Source organism: Emys orbicularis, chromosome 5 (assembly GCF_028017835.1).
Source record: "Emys orbicularis isolate rEmyOrb1 chromosome 5, rEmyOrb1.hap1, whole genome shotgun sequence".
Taxonomy (NCBI): Eukaryota; Metazoa; Chordata; order Testudines; family Emydidae; genus Emys; species Emys orbicularis.
This window is the reverse complement of record NC_088687.1, coordinates 62,240,339-62,257,980: the sequence shown is the minus strand read 5'-3', so window position 1 is coordinate 62,257,980 and position 17,642 is coordinate 62,240,339. Positions and strand designations below refer to the sequence as shown.

At 40.0% G+C, this 17,642-nt stretch overlaps 1 protein-coding gene across 4 annotated transcripts in view; it reads right to left on the bottom strand.

Annotated features, from left to right (window-relative positions):
• TRIM2 (tripartite motif containing 2) overlaps nucleotides 1-17,642 on the bottom strand; it is a 92,063-nt gene that overhangs the window by 73,010 nt on the left and 1,411 nt on the right. For 2 of the 4 annotated variants that reach the window (XM_065404560.1, XM_065404563.1), the window contains exon 1: nucleotides 7,818-7,924. The exons of the other annotated variants lie outside the window; for them this stretch is intronic. The gene's annotated coding sequence lies outside the window, so the exon portion shown is untranslated. Of the gene's footprint in view, nucleotides 1-7,817; nucleotides 7,925-17,642 lie in introns of those variants that run through there. 4 annotated transcript variants of the gene reach the window in all.

Below are 17,642 nucleotides of genomic sequence, written 5' to 3'. Positions count from 1 at the left end.
TTCCGAGAAAATTTATTGCCACTAACTGGAAGGCTTTCCATGCCATCTTTTCCTTGCCACGCAGTGCATGGTCAAATGCATCATCTCGAAGAAGTTCACGAATCTGAGGACCAACAAAGACATCTTCCTTTATCTTAGCTTCACTTAACCGTGGAAAATTTCCACGGAGGTACTTGAAAGCTGCTTGTGTTTTGTCAATGGCCTTGACAAAGTTCTTCATCAGACCCAGCTTGATGTGTAAGGGTGGTAACAAAATCTTCCTTGATTCAACAAGTGGTGGATGCTGAACACTTTTCCTCCCAGGCTCCAATGACTGTCGGAGCGGCCAATCTTTCTTGATGTAGTGGGAATCTCTTGCACGACTATCCCATTCGCAGAGAAAACAGCAGTACTTTGTGTATCCAGTCTGCAGACCAAGCAAGAGAGCAACAACCTTCAAATCGCCACAAAGCTGCCACTGATGTTGGTCATAGTTTATGCACCTCCAAAGTTGTTTCATGTTGTCATAGGTTTCCTTCATATGGACTGCATGACCAACTGGAATTGATGGCAAAACATTGCCATTATGCAGTAAAACAGCTTTAAGACTCGTCTTCGATGAATCAATGAACAGTCTCCACCCATCTGGATCGTGAACGATGTTGAGGGCTGCCATCACACCATCGATGTTGTTGCAGGCTACAAGATCACCTTCCATGAAGAAGAATGGGACAAGATCCTTTTGACGGTCACGGAACATGGAAACCCTAACATCACCTACCAGGAGATTCCACTGCTGTAGTCTGGAGCCCAACAGCTCTGCCTTACTCTTGGGTAGTTTCAAATCCCTGGCAAGGTCATTCAGTTCACCTTGTGTTATGAGGTGTGGTTCAGAGGAGGAGGATGGGAGAAAATGTGGGTCCTGTGACATTGATGGTTCAGGACCAGAAGTTTCATCCTCTTCCTCGTCTGACTCAAGTGAGAATGATTCTGGTGCATCAGGAACCGGCAGTCCTTCTCCGTGGGGTACTGGGCGTATAGCTGAAGGAATGTTTGGATAATGCACAGTCCACTTTTTCTTCTTTGACACACCTTTCCCAACTGGAGGCACCATGCAGAAGTAACAATTGCTGGTATGATCTGTTGGCTCTCTCCAAATCATTGGCACTGCAAAAGGCATAGATTTCCTTTTCCTGTTCAACCACTGGCGAAGATTTGTTGCACAAGTGTTGCAGCATATGTGTGGGGCCCACCTCTTGTCCTGATCTCCAATTTTGCAGCCAAAATAAAGGTGATAGGCTTTCTTAACCATAGTGGTTATACTGCGCTTTTGTGATGCAAAAGTCACTTCACCACAAACATAGCAGAGGTTATCTGCACTGTTCACACAAGTACGAGGCAACTCTGCTCACTTTGGCTAAACAGAAATGTGTCCCTTTGCAAAAATCAAACACTGACAAATAAGAGAGCACGACACTGTATGATTTCTAGAGCTGATATAGGGCAATTTGTTCAGCAGACTGATGTAAGCTTCGTTATGATTGCATCATCCAGGACTTCTAGGAATAACATGATGCAATTCATATCATGTATGACGCAATACCAGCTTCAGATTGCATCATTCATTGTTTTGCCTAAAAAGCAAGTACTGTCCAAACCCAGTCATAGATTTATTCATAGATCCAGTCAAAGATGTATTTTAGGCATTTCTGGTTTAAATTGAGATCCCTTCCCTTTATAACTCACTTATCCTCTGCCATTCCCAAGTCAAGGGTCGTATATACTGACCCAATAGCATATCTTGAAAACTAGAGCCAATCAACAATTTTAAGCATCATTTTCGTTCTCAGTGACCCAGAATTAGTAAAGTTTGACTACATTTATTTCAGAAGCATTTTGGCTGTAGAGCAGTGTTACCGAACTAATTATAATAGTAATTTACTAATTGCCAGATAAAGCTATAAAATTGGTGATTGGCATTCTAGTTTATAGATTATAATTGCAAAGTAATTAAACACCAATTAAAAAAAATATAGGATAGAAACATTTAGACAATTGTATTATGACATGTCATAATATAATACGATATGACATGGCAAATCATGTCATGACATAATATAATTGAAATACTTTGACTTTTATAGTCTATTGTATTAGAATTTATAATATAACAAAAAGTCAATAATTTTGCAATGCAATAATTTCAACTTTTTTTTGGATAATATTACAAGTTGGATTGAAAAAAGTAGTAGTGTTGATGTAACATATTTAGACTCCTATAGGGCATTTGACTTGCTATTGCATGACATTTTAATTCAAAAACTGGAATGATACAAAATTAACATGGCTCATATTAAGTGTGTAATGGATAGTTCTCAAAATGTAATTATAAATCAAGAATTATCATTGAGCAGGTGTGTTTCTTATTGGTCCCAAAGGGATTGGTTCTTGGTCCTACATTGTTTAACGTTTTTATCAATGATCTGAAAGAAAACATAAAATCATCACTGATAAAGTTTGCATATGACACAAAAATTGGGGGAGTGGTAAATAATGATGAGGACAGGTCACCAATACAGAGTGATCTGAATCACTTGGTAAACTGAGTGCAAGCAAACAATATGTATTTTAATACTGTTCCTAGATGTATACATCTAGGAACAAAGGACTTGGACCATACTTACAGGATGGTGAACGCTATCCAGGGAAACAGTGACTCTGAAAAAGATTTGGGGGTTGAGGTGGATGCTCCCAGTGCAACAACCTGGTCAAAAAGGCTAATGTGATCTTTGGATGCATAAACAGGGGAATCTTAAATAGGCGTTGACAGGTTATTTTACCTCTGTATTTGGCACTGGTGCGACCACTTCTGGAATACTGTTGTCAGTTTTGGTGCCCACAATTCAAGAAGAATGTTGATAAACTGGAGAGGGTAAGAGTGGAGCCATAAGAATGATTAAAGGGTTAGAAAATATGCCTTATAGTGATGGACGCAAGGAGCTCAATCTATTTAACTCAAAGAGAAAGATAAGAGATGACTTGATCACAGTGTATCAGTACCTACACAAGGAACAAATATTTGCTAATGGGCTCTTTAGTCTAGCAGAGAAAGATATACCACCACCCAATGGCTGGAAGTTGAAACTAGACAAATTCAGACTGGAAATAAGGCACACATTTTTAATAGTGAGGGTAATTCATCATTGGAACAATTTACCAAATGTTGTGATTTAAAAATTGCAAGTGATGGAGAATCAATCAAGACTGTATGTATTTCTAAGAGGCTCTAATTCAAAAAGAATTATTCTGGGGAAGTTCTATGGCCTGTTTTATACAGGAGTCAGACTAGATCGGGGTAGGCAACCTATGGCACGCATGCGAAAGGCGGCATGCAAGCTGATTTTCAGTGGCACTCACACTGCCTGGGTCCTGGCCACCGGTCCAGGGGGCTCTGCATTTTAATTTAATTTTAAATTAAGCTTCTTAAACATTTTAAAAACCTTATTTACTGTACATACAATAGTTTAGTTGTATATTATAGAATTATAGAAAGAGACCTTCTAAAAACGTTAAAATGTGTTACCGACACATGAAACCTTAAATTAGAGTGAATAAATGAAGACTCGGCACACCACTTCTGAAAGGTTGCCAAACCCTGGACTAGATGATCACAATGGTCCCTTCTGGCTCTGGAATCTATGAAAATAATTTAATAAGGCTGAAACAAAATGTTTCTAATTTTTCCTAAAAGAAATTGTAGAATGAAATTCTGCAGGAAATTTTTATTTTTTGTTCCCGTTCAGTATGAAACAATTTGAAATTTCAGAATTTCCTGCAGAACAGGATTTCCATGTACTGACCACCATTAAGTACATATAACTAGAACCTCAGCATCAGAGTTTCATAGCTATATACACCAGTTCACTGACTAAATGCTTCTCCACTCCATGTATGGCTTGTCTAAAATAAATAACAGGGTTGCCTCAATTCTAACTAGAGAAGCATAATTAAACATTGTTAATTCAACATATTAAGCATTACAGGATAAAAATTAAGCACATGGAAGGCTTTAAATAGGATACGATCAAGTTTTATATCTTAAAAAATTGTATTTAGCTGACCTATTTTCCCTTCATTATGTGTCATTTTTCTTAGAATCATGAAAGTGAACTTTAATTCCTTTTTTATTTTTCTTCCCTTTAGCAAACATTGATCTGGTTCCAGTGATTCTATAGAATGAACCATCATGTCTTCATGTTTCTTGCTTCCTTGTTTATGCACAAACATCATTAATAATGCAGTAGGAATATGCACATCACTTTGAGATCTAGTAATGGAGAGCTTGGTATTATTAGGACTTTGTCTGGAAATAGTATATCTAATTTCTGCCAAACGGCCAGCAAAGCATAAGAGACTAGAATTTAGAGTTCATATGTAGATCCATCAATATTAGTGGCTATTTACATTTATTATGGAGTGCTGCATGTTCCCTAAAAAATATTTAAACCAGAAGAACTAATCCCCACCACAATATAATCATTTTAAAAGGTAAATTAAGTTCTGGGCCCTAATAACTCTATGTCCCTTTTTACTGCTCTGACAAATCTGTATAATTTTGCTGCTGTAGATACATAAGCAAATAGTGCTAATCAGCTGCATTAATTTCCCAAGGTTAGGCATATTTTATTTTGAAGAGCTGATATACTTGGTGAATGATTAAGCACAGTCCTTTTAAATTAGGCTCAAGGACAAATCCTAATTTACTATACCAAGTATTTGTTTTTGTGCAAGACACAATATAGCATGTTTACCCAAAACAGTATATATTTAAAGTCCCATGCAGCTGGACAAATTTCAGCTTTCATGGGGGAACACATGACACTGTTCTCAGAGTTAGGACACCCTGGACTGAAGTGGTTCATTTTACTCATTATTTCCCAAGAAGGAATCGGTAGTAACAGAAATATATTTACATAAGCCACTGAGTCAGAAATTTGTTATGAATTAACAAAATTTCCTGATCAGGCAAGGACATACCCAGTATGTCTTTGCGATAATTTTAAGCACTGATGATCCAGAAACAATTCAATCTTCAAGCTAAAAAATGAGATCACTAGACCAGGAGTATTCCTCCTCCCCATGTCTGGAATACGCCCAGACAGCTTGGCCAGGTTCACCCAGGTAAGACCAAAACCTACAACCCATTTTTCCTACCAGATCTGCTTGGTAGGCAACCAGACAACCAGGGGTTAAATGGTGGATCGAACAAGATTAAGCCTTAGAAAGGGAAGAAGAGCATTATGTTAGTTGCCCCTCGAAGACACAAACACTCTCTGTTGGTGCCTTCACTTTTTTTTTTTTTTAGTACTAAAATTGTGAAGCCATCACTCCAGTCTGCTCAAGTTACTGTTCCCCAGCACTGTTGTCTATAAAACCATGCAAGCAGCCTGCAAACACACAACTATATAGTGTATTAACTGAACAAGTGAAAAATACTTGCACAAAAATTACAGCAAGTGCTGTTTAGAGCAGAAAATTAGTACAGAAAATTAGTAATTTTTTGGCATTTAAGAATTTGATTTTCAAAATTATGCACATGCAGCTGTGCGCAGAAAATTCACACAGCATTCACAGCTAGGCAGCATGCACAAATGGCTAGTACACCTGAAAGTCAGGCCTTAACTAAAAGCTGTTTAATGTCAGTTAACTATAAGCTTTCTGAATTAATGCAATATGGTTGGTTCATGGAAAAGAATTTCCATTTAAAAAGTTGATATTTAGAACAAAACTATTTAGCCACCACCAATTCTCATCAGTAAATGAGTACAGGGCACATGAATATAGCATCAAATATCATGGTTTAAAAATTCCATTTAAAAACAGCTGTGAGGACCACCCATAACATAGGCCAGAACCAGACAGAATGCAGTGGGTTTTGTCATAAACCCCAAACTTGCTGAAGTTTATGAAAAGGTCTGGGGTTCAATGAATGCTTCAGTGCATCTTAGGGGGTTTGGAGTAGACCTGATCCTGACAATTTTGGGGGTGGGGGGAGGGAAAATCAGCCATATGCTCCCAGAAAAGAGGACCTGCAATTCTTTATCATTAGCCATCCTCGAGCTTGGTGCAGGAGTCCAGATGGACTTCTACCCCACCTTCTCCCAATGTATTCAGCAGTAGCTGGATGCTCTCTTCTCAGTGTTCCCAACCCCAGGAATTAAAAACAAACAAACAAAGAAACAGAAAACACACACTATGAATTAGTCTCTCCCCCCCCCCCCCCAAAAAAAAACCACACAACACTGGCTTAAAAATAATGAGTTAAAAAAAAATCATAATACATTTTGGGTTCTTTTCATTTGCCTCTGATTTTTTAAGACATTAGGGTTAATGTTTTCAAGCTCTTCCCCACAACCACAAGGGTTAGAAGCTTTCATTTATATATGTTGAGATTCCCATACAAATCACTGGACTCCAGGAACTGGGACTTTAAGAAAAATGCCAACTATTATGAGACCCATGATAAAATTATGAGAGATGCCAACACTATCTTCTCAGCTCTTCAAGGGGTTACCCAAAAGGTAGCCCACTGCCTCAAATTCCACATTCCAGAATCTTCAGTGGGAGAGGAAAGGATCTCCCCTCCCCCTTTCTTTTGAAGCAGGATCTGGAAAGGTTCCAACAGTGCCCACTACATCTCCCCCTGTAGTACTATAGGGCATCCCCCAGCCCCACAGATCCCGTTAAGTATTTATTTAGCGACTATGTTATAATCTTCACTTCAGTCTTCTGATTTGCCCACAGAAAGTTCAGTATACCTGTACATGGTTTTTGCCTGCTGCGCCTGTTGAAAGTTTGACCTCAAAGCTAAGGCTTTCCTTGTTTCACAAGCTGATATTGGAGCATATTTCACGGATAAAAGGTTTGGGAGCGGGAAGTTGGGTTGTTTCATATTAGGAAGCATCAGATTCAAGGGTACAATATCTAAATTGATAAGGCCCAGAATTGTTACATGACCTTGGTCTCTCTTATATCTATCCACAAATTATCTGAAGCTCCTTGTGCACTGTATGAGCAAGAGAAATAATAAAAAATAATCCCGATCCATCAGTATCAGCAGACAAGCAGCAGTTGTTAACCTTGCAATGAGAAACTAGCCTGAGTCTGTATGAAGAACAATTGGTAAGGCAATGGAATTTAGTTCCAAGCTTCCAAGGGTTAAACAACAACAGGTGTTTGGGGGGGTAAGAAAGAGGGGAGAACTATTTTTAAAATTCCTAAGTGTACCTTGATATTGTCCTGTCAAGTGTGCAGAGTCATGTTCTTTTGTTGAATAAATGGCTTTGCATTTGTTTCACATGGAAGCTCCTGGGCTTCGCTTCAGTTTTTTTCTTTTAACATTAAGTAGCAGAAAACATTTGTTTTCCTTGTCACGTCCTGTTTATGCAGCATCACACAATCTCTCTTTGAAAAGCTCACTCTTCCAGCACTCGACACACATAGTTGGTCAAAACATTCGCTGTTGTCTTTTTGCCAAGTCTCAAACAGTTTCTGCACAAATGCAGCAAAGGTTCTGCCAGGAAGGATAACAGCACCTAAGCTTCCAAAATCATATTGACATGCCCAACAACAAAAGGGGTGTCAAACTGCCAATACTTAACTGTCTACAATGCCCCAAAAGAGGAGAAACAACACAAGCTGATTTTTTCTCTCTCACTCACACAGCAGAATCCCTGACAAAAGTCACAGCAACCAAGAGTGGATTCTCACCACTTCCAGAAAATACCTGAGTGCAAATTAACACAAGGATAGTAGCAAGCAATTGTGAAAGAACTTACAGTATTTAGAAAGACAATGGGAGAGGGCTGTTGCTACCTCTCCTTTTTTTAAATGGCTGTCAGCTGAGCAAGGAAACCACAGGAAAGGCTTTTAGTTTCCCTCTCCCTCCTCACTTCATTTATTCCTGTAGCTCTGCAGTCTGAAGAGATCTGAAAGTTAAAACTTCATTCCCTTGTATTTCCAAATGGTATGTCGGATTGTCTTTGGGGCCATACCAATGATGTAACAAAAATAAACAAAGGAAAAACAATCTAGCTTGAGCTGAATCTTCTTAACCCAGGATTTTCTGTCAAAGCTGTTCTTATGTCAGTCGCTTTCACTTCCAGAGCATTAAGTCATCTGTTTTTCATAAGCTGAAAATTGCTGCTAAAGCTGGATGGAACATACTGCCTGCCTTGCTTGCATTCTCCAAGTACTGGCCTGGCAACTAATCCAAGGTACAAAGACTGAAAAGCAACAGCCAGCTTCATGAGCTGTTCCAAAATGATCTCGTGAGTGCAGAGGACTAAATGTTCCTATAGGCATCCTCCAAAAGCAGACCAATACAATCATGAATGAATTTATAAGGCGTTGGCCCATTTTCCCCTCTGCAGCAGTAAACAAATCTCCCAACCCCATCAACATAAGCAACCCTTCCAGAGAAAAAAAATGCTAATCTGCTGACAGACTGATTGGCAATTTGGAAAAATAGCTCATTATTTACAAATGGGGAAGTGAATACTGATCTACTTACATCCTTTAAATGTTTGGGGGGTCAACCTGGAGGTCTTTCTTGGTCAGGCAAACTCTCCCTCAAGTCTATGGAGGAACCCTAGGATTTAGCCCAGCAGCTAGCAATTATTAGGCTGGGTATCTTTTACTGAAAGGCAAAGTAGTAAAATTTTTGAAGAGCACCTAAATCCTGTTCAAAGTCAATAGAAGCCTGAATCACTTATGCATTTTTCAAAAAATTACCCCATATCATCAATCCCTCAAAGGTTCAGTTAACATATGTCCAAAAGTTTGAGTACTTATCTACATTTTCTGATACTTTAGGGCTTACATATAATCTGCAAAAGATTTTTAATGGAGTTCTGCTACTCTATGATGGATAAAGTGGCATAGTTGCTTTTAATTTAGGTGGGGTTTTCCCCTTGCTTGTTTTTTAACTGAGGAGTGTAAGGTCTGGTCTAGTTTTTCTGGAAGACCTGCAAAGGATATTAGAGAATGTGTATTAGGAATACAGTATTCAGACCCTAATTGAAGTGGCAAGTGTTAAACCTTTAACAGAAACATCCTTCTTCCAAAGCATCAATTAGACATTGCAAGTAAAAAAACAAAACAAACAAAAACAAAAACACTTTAAACAGTCTGCCTAAAAATTCCCCCTCCCATTTGCTCAACTTTCCATCTTTTGTGATGTTATAATTACACTAGTCATCTAGTCACCATGAACTTTTCTAATATAGATGAGACATGGATTTCTAGTGTAAAAAAAACCAATCAAATCTAAAAATAAACCAAAACACAACAACAACAAAAATCAGGCAATCTTTAAACATTAGGGAAAACAAGCAATCAAAAAGAGCACACGCCCATTTCCCTTCTCCTCCCCCCTTTTTTTCCTTTAAAATTAAAAAAAAAAAATCAACCTTTAAATGCATTTCATTTTAAAAAAACCCAGCCCCCACAAAAACAAAACAAGGTCTCCTTTAAATGTATTGCAATTAAAAACCAGCAAAAAAAAAACCCCTACCATATCTGGATACTATGACACCAAGAAATCACCAACCATCTGCACAAAATGTAGAAGAGGCTCTGACTGGATTTTAGCTTTTCCTCTTTTAGTTTAGTTCAGTTCTCCCCCCCCATTAAGCTATAAATGAGAACATACTTTAAATGCCACTGCCATAAACTGAGCTTAAAGGGCTTTTTGGGAGGGGTAGAGCTGAAAAATGGTTAGTCTTTTACCTAAATAAAAGTAAATGGAGATAGTTGGCAGCTGTGAATCATCCCATTGCTGACTAGAGAATGAATGGAATAAAGTGACTTCATTTAAGTTTTCTCAGCACTGATATTTTTCGTGCAGTCAAAAGCCCTGATCCTGCTGCAGTGATTTGTAGGACAGAAAGAGTTTCATTTTGTAGGTAGAAGATGAAGTACTCCTTTCAGCATGGCTTGCTGGGCAAGTCAGGGCATCTTCCTGGTTGTCACGGTATAGGGCAAGTTCAATGATTGTTACTTTCAGTGATTTCCCTTTTTATGGTCTCACAAACTTTCATTGACATTTGCAGTGTTATTATAGGTGCATTGGGCCTAGGATACAAGACAGACAAGGTGGGAGAGGAAATATTGTCCAGTAAGAGATATAAAAGATATTACCTTACCCACCTTAAGTCTCAAACTTTAATTGAGACATTAAAGTGAATGCAATCAACCCTTTCAGTCTGAAGCTGTCGTGTCAGCTGAGATTTTTTTTTTCCCTTGCAAGGAAGACTGGGAAAATATAGCTAGTTTAGGCTTTTTTCAAGATTAAGCAATACCTATTATGTGTGTTCTCTTAAAGGAAGACTCCAGTGTGTTTACATTAAAGGCTGTCTAGAGAAAGAACTGTGATGAAAGATTGCCTCATTAATATTCAAAACCAGAATATACTGGTTTAGAAAAACTTTTTGAATCCCAAGTGTCTATTTGATAGCTCTTATTTTACTGCTTGGAGGCCACCATTTTTATGGGGGGAAAATAGTGCTTCTCTCATTCTTTCCCTTCTCCCCAGAACTCTATCACACCACACATTGACAACCCAGCATGCAATATGGCATAGGCCTGGCCTACCCTGCATGGTTAGGTCAACATAAGCTGCCTTGCGTTGACCTAGCTGTGGAAGCATCTTCACTTAAATTTGGTTCCCACCAACGTAAGTGCCTCTATATGCCAATTTAGTAACACTACTGCTCCAAAAGGTGTAGAGATACGGTCAACGTTATCAGGTTGATGCAGTGTCAGTGTAGACACTGCGTTGCTCACATGGACTGTTACTGGCCTCCAGGAGCCATCCCACAGTGCCGAACACTGAGAATACAATTGATACAAGCATTCTTGGTGAGGAGGTGCACCACCGACCCAAGGAGCCTAGGGTGCACATAAATGTGGCAGTATGCTGATGTAAGTTACCTTGACATCATTTTGTAGTGTAGACATGGCCATAGTTTCTCTCTACCCCACCCAGGCCTAAGTCAGCCATTGGTGAACCTCTCGCCTCCAGACTGATCTTGGATCATATCTACTCCCCACCTGTACCTCTCCTCTGGACACTGCTATATAGGGTTGCCAACTGTCTAATCACACAAACCCAAACACCCTTGCCCTGCCCTGCCCCTTCTCCGAGGCTCCACCCCACTCACTCCATCTCCCCTCTCTCCATCGCTCACTCTCCCTGGGCTGGGACAGGGGGTTGGGGTATGGGAGGGAGTGAGGGCTCTGGGCTGGGGAGCCCCCTCCCCCGGGCCTGCAGGGACATGCCAGCCACTTCTGGGAGTGGCGCAGGGCCAGGGCAGGCACGGAGCCTGCCTTAACCCCACTGCGCTGCCAGACTTTCAACGCCTAAAATCTCACGATTTGGCTTCAGTAGCCTCCAGGAGATAGGGTGTGATTCCGGGAGGGTTGGCAACCTACACTATGCTATAGGCTTGCTGCTTGGTTTCTCACTCCCTCTCTCCTCCACCCAAGTGTCTAGGCCTTCCTTGGAAACTCCCTTCCCACCTCACTTTCTACTGGTTCTTTCCTCTCAAACATGCCTTTCTTTCTGTTTTCTGGCGGAATTAGATGGGAAGTGTTTACTAATGCACTGGTAGGAGAGAATTAGTTGTGGAAAGTTACATACAGGGAAACTTGAAGCATAAATAAAAGACCAGATAAACTATTTTCTTCCTGCCAAAATAATGGCATTTTACATACATTATGATTTATCCTTTAAATTGACCTTCTCATAGTTAGCAAAGAAAAACAATTATTTGCATGGCAGCGTGGTGCTCACTAGAATAGGCCGAATACTTTAAGACTTTATTCACTAACACAGGTTCAAGTAAAACCTGTAAATTCACCTCAGTGTCCCCGACGCTTTTTATTTTTCCACAGACTTTCAATTTTTTATTTGAAAGAGTGTTTACAGAAAGTAAAACAAATATTCACATTCAATTCAGAGGCTGAAATTTGTTCACAAACTATTTGTTGAATAATGTTCAAGAATTGACAATCAGGGGTTCTTCCATCGCTGTTGTATAGTAAAGACTTGCATTGACCTAGTGATGTCTACACAATGGCTTAGGTCAGCTTAATTACATTGCACAGGGTGTGAAATTTTTCACAGCCCTGAGACAGGTAGTTAAGCCAATCTAACTTTGTAATGTAGATCAGCCTGAGGGTTGAGTTTCCAAAACAAAAGTGAAAGAATTGGAACAGTACATGGCAGAAGATATTATATTATCTTGGAGTTACACGTTGCAGTCTGTAAGCAGCCAGCACTCCTGTTGATTTTAAAGGATTTTTTTTCTGAATAAAACCTGCAGAATTTCAGCCCATAAGATTACTGAGACATTCTTTAACATTTGACTAACACCTAGAGAACCTGGGCAATCAGGTTTGATCTATGTGTTTTCAGGTTCTGGGAGCCTCAGCACAGAAGGGAGCCCCATAGCTATTTGATTTCATGTAGCAAATGGTAGCATGAGTCTTACAACTTAATGGGCATTATACAGCCTGTGTTTCTCAAATACCCACACAGGGAAATAACAGCAACAAGGGGGAAAACCTGAAAACAGGTTTGATAATTCTTTCAAACATTAGGAACCAGGAGAGAATGCAGAGAGCTGGCTGCTCAATTAAGGACATTTTCTTCTAGGAGATTAAATTGCTGCTTTCCCCTGACCTCTGACCCAGCTCCCAGGCAAGGAGGAAGGAGATGGTAATATTTTAAAGCTCCTTTCTGGATGAAGAAACAGAGGCATCCATAAAATTTCCTACCTAGTTTAGAATCACCCATGCTGGGACTAGACTTTACTTTCTGGGACTGGTATTGGGATAGTTGCTTTGTACAGAAATTCTGAGAGGAGAACCTGAGTGGGCTGTCGGTAAGTTACAATAAAGAAAAGCACTTTAACTTTACACCATTTCTGTTGGCTTAAACACAGAAGAAGTTGGCTCCTTGTATTGTGTGTTTAACACTGTATGGATTATCAATAATTTGCATTAATGGAGCACAGTCCTGCAACATGCTGATTTAAAAAGGAACTGAGAGCACTAGAGGACTGATTCTGGTTCCACCCTAGCCTCTGTCAACTGTCCTGGTGTCATAGAGGGACATGCGGAAAATTACTCCAGCTCAGCAGCGGTGTATAGCCAATAGAAGTGGCCTTGTGCTCCTGCTGCCCTCCCCCGCTTTGGAATACCTGGCATAGGGGGCATGCCAGAGCACAGCCAGATAGGAAGGACAAATTAAAGATAGGAGGGAGAGAAGTCATAGCAGCCAGTGTTATGGAGGTTCTGGCAGCCTTGGGGAGGCTGCTGTAAGTGTGAGCAGTCCCATACTGTTATAACTTATGCCAGAGGCCATGTGAGCCAAGAATTCAGGCAGTGCAAAGATGACATAACACCGCTTTTGCTCTCCTTCCCCCTACAGCCTGCTGCCTCTCTCCGGAGTTTAGCTGTGTGAATAGCCAATTTTTCAGTTTCGTGGCTGAACTTAAAAAAGAAAAGAAAAAAATTGTTTTGGGTCAACCCAAAACAAAAGATTTTCAAATTTTTCGGTAATATGAGAAAGTTTAAAAAAAAAGAAGTGTTGGGTTGGACAAAATGTCATTTCATTTGATGTTTTTTACCTTTTTAAAAATAAAATTGAAACAAAATTCAAAATGATGGCATTGAGTAATTTAAATGTTTCTGATTTTTTTCCCCGCACTAAACAATTCAGCAAATTTGACACAAATCTGCAAAATGTTTTTGTTGACCAGAATCTGCTTTTTTCGGAGGGGTGAGGGGGGAAGTTTTGTTCAAAAACTTTTGCCCAGCAAACAATTTCAGATCAGGCCCAAAGTGAATACCAATTTGAAACGCTCTCTTCTGTTTTTGTGGCAGCATAACTGGCTGTAAATTAAAGGGGGGCCACTTGCTCTTGCTGTATCACTACACACAGTGCTTTTAAAAAAAAGAAAAGCTCATATGCTTAGGGGGCCTTTAGATTTTTTATACTGGCAAAGATATGTCCCATCTGATCGGCAGCAGCATCCATTCCCAGTATAGTTTAGTAATTCCTATGTTCCTAAGTCTGCTGTGTTGTTTCCATTTAGGAACCAGGAAAATAGATCCAGAAAAGAAAAGTAATTTTAGACAATCCTAAAGGCTGAAAAAAGCAGATTCAGGTCAAATAAAACATTTTAGACAAAGGCTTTCAAAACTTCACTGAATTTGAGTGAAAGCTCAGGTTAGTTCCAAGTCGATTTGCCTTTCCTTGATTCTAATGTACAGCACTATGAACTAGGGCCGGGTGGACAATGGCTGTCTTTCCAGTCACTGCACTACCAATATTTAACTCCTGATTTACTAATGTGCCTTTTGATAGTGTGGTTGGATTATAAAAGGGCCTAAGCATATTCTATTCCTGACATCCTGTGCAATATAGCTGCACATTTCCTTTGCTCAGCAATGGCTAGTTGTGTATTGGGACTGAACTTGCATCCCTTCCACACCTATAAATCCCAGTGTGAAAGCAGGATTCAGCTCATTGACAAAAAATATAGTGAGAGAAACAGTATGGCCTGCAGAAATGAGCAGATGGGTGAGAATCAGGAACTCTGTCACTGACTTGCGGTCACTTCACCAGTCTCTCTCAGTTTCCCCCATCTACAAAATGGGGATATCAGTTCTTACAGGGAGATGTGAAGCTTAATTAGTTAATGCTTGTACAGTTGTAAAATACAATGTCAACACAAACTATTATTTTAGGACTAGCCTCCTCTTTCCACCCCAGGCAAACAATTGGAAGAAGTTCCCATGAGTGCAAGCCTCATCTCCCCTATCCCAGAGCCTCCATTAAAAAAATCTCTTCATGCTATGTTTCTCTAGTTACTTTGCTGCATCGCACAAAGAAAGCAGAGAGGTGAGTGCTGATGTGTCCCGGATGAAATTTGGGGAAATCCTAGACTGTCACTTTTTTAGTTCACAATTTCTTTTGGGCACTCAAAGTTCTCTGGGTCGCTCATTAAGTCAATTTTCCAATTATCCTCGGTCATTTTGATGAGACCCTTTGATACCTGGGCAGGTCAGGTATTTCACTCCCAACCCAGGTCAGATGTTAAATTTAACTGGAAAAGGATAGAAGTGTCTTGTTTAAAAATATGAACCATCAACACTTGCACTGCATGTGTTAAGGGGCTGCTCCTGCAAGGTGATGAGCACCCTCAAATCCCTGCTTTCACTGCACATTGAGAGAGCTCAGCATGCCACCAGTTCCAGATCCAACGAATCAAATTTAAACTTGCCTCCTGTTCTTCACAAGAATATCATTTTCCAAGAGTACTGCAAATGGCTTCTAAGCCTGGGAGCTGGTCTGACATTCATTTTGTCAAGAGCTGGCCAGGGGGAAATGTATTAGATCAGACTCAGCTTTGCAGACTATGTATTCAGGCATTGGTAAGGATATTTAGAAGGCTATTAGTTAAATAGTCAGGGTTACTGTTAACCCCACATTAATACGCTCCATTAATTGTTGAGTTATTCACAATACAGAAAAAGCGGCTACCTTGCAAATGTACTTAAAGGCAAATACAGAACCAGAAGAATAAAGGTCTGTGGCAGACCCAGCCGTTGGAGGCTGGAGAGTTTGATTCTACTCTCAGCTCTGCTGCAGACTTCTCTGCACCTCATTTTCCCCTTTTGTAGGCTGGATTGATAACAGTTATAGGCTTTATAGGGTATTTTCAGGCTCAGTTTTCACAGAGTGTCTATCATCTAAGGATGATATATGATACACCATGGTCAGCTCTTTTTATGGCGGATGTTGGTGCAATGCTCTGATTTATCAATCTCTTTGAATATATCTGGAAAATTATCTCCCTGTAAGGGAGAGAAAAAGAAATCCATTTTAATCTGCTGCCTCTTTAGACTGAGGTAACTTAAACAAGTACAATTAGCTCCTATTGAGCAAGCCATAATGTGCGGCAATCCAGATACACACATCATTTCTTTCAATAGTCAGACACAATACAATGAGCTTATATATTATTAGGAATAAGCAAGACAAGGGTGCTTTGACTTGTCCACAACAACAACAAAATCCATTTTCATATTTGTATCAAGCCTGCTATTCAAGCTGCAATATCTAAGCACTGCTTATATGGAATCAGACAAGACCTATGCCGTACAATAGCTGGCCTGACATAGAAACACCTTATTTCTGTAGTTAGCATTGGTTTGCCTATTATAATGGCTCATTCCATGTACCTGAGTTAATATTTGCTTTAGCATTTCAACAATAAAGCCTAGTTTCTTGAACATCAGATCACATCCAGCTAAAACATACTAAATGAGATGGTAGCCCACACTTTGACAATTTTTATTTTAAACAAGGGTTTATATTTAATTAAATGAATAGTAATTTAGCCACTATTTTACATAGATATTGAAGCTTAGATGACCCTGTACAACCCAAGCTCCTTGCATTGAGTGATCTTAAATGCCACATGGAAGAATACGAAGAACCTGAGCTAAAAGTGTCAGGCCTGATTCTGAGGTATGGTCAAGCTGTCATGGCACAGAATCCAAGTAGTACGGCAAAGATGGCTATATGCTGATGCTACAATCCCTAGGGAATCTCCCACATTGGGTGACTTTTCAGCTGGCTAGTTAGGAAAGCTTTACTGCAGGCCATACTAGTGAGAACTGGGCCCCCGGCCTTCCTTGAGAACGTCCTTATACTGGTTGGTTTGTGACTCAAACTTCATAATAATTTAAATCAAACAAAGTAAAAGTACTTCTGACCTCTGGCTTAAAAAAAGGTTAGTTTTAAATATGGTGAACATATTAATTTACAATAGAGTCTTTCTTGCCTGGAAACCTTTTACCCAAAACCTGAATTGATCTTTGTTCTGCAGATCTCTGCACTTCCAGTTTCAAAGTGGTGACTGAAAGAGGAAGAGCTAAAAGGCAGCAGGAAAGGCTATCCTGGAAGTATTAAGTGCTGTCAGTGTGACATATGGAATATTTCCAGCCAGACCAGATAAAGGAAGCACTAAAAATATTGCAGGAATCTGCTCTCCTGAGGTTTCCAGCCCACTGCAGATCTGAATAGTTTGTGTCATTTGGATAAGTAGCGAAACATGTGGGTGTTTCTCTTAACTAAACCCAACCTCTGAGGTTCACTCCTCATCACTTCAAATTCTGCTATCTGATGGGACTTTGCAAAAAAAAAAAAAAAAGAGAGAGACTAGTCTAGTGAACTGAGTACCAGACGGAGAGCCAGTCTAAGGCCGTGGCTACACTTGAAACTTCAAAGCACTGCTGCGGGAGCGCTCCCATGGCAGCGAGTGTGGTCCACCTCCACGAGGGGATTAGCTTACAGTGCTGTTTACACTGGTGCTTTACAGCGCTGTAACTTGCTGCGCTCAGGGGTGTGTTTTTTCACTCCCCTGAGCGAGAAAGTTGCAGCGCTGTAAAGCGCCAGTGTAGCCATAGCCTTAGTTGTAATACTTGCTTTTGCAATGACTTGCTGTGTGGCCTTGGAAAGTCACTTAGCACCTTTGAGTATCTTTACACATAGGTGCTGGAACTAGGGGTGCGGGGGGGGCTGCTGC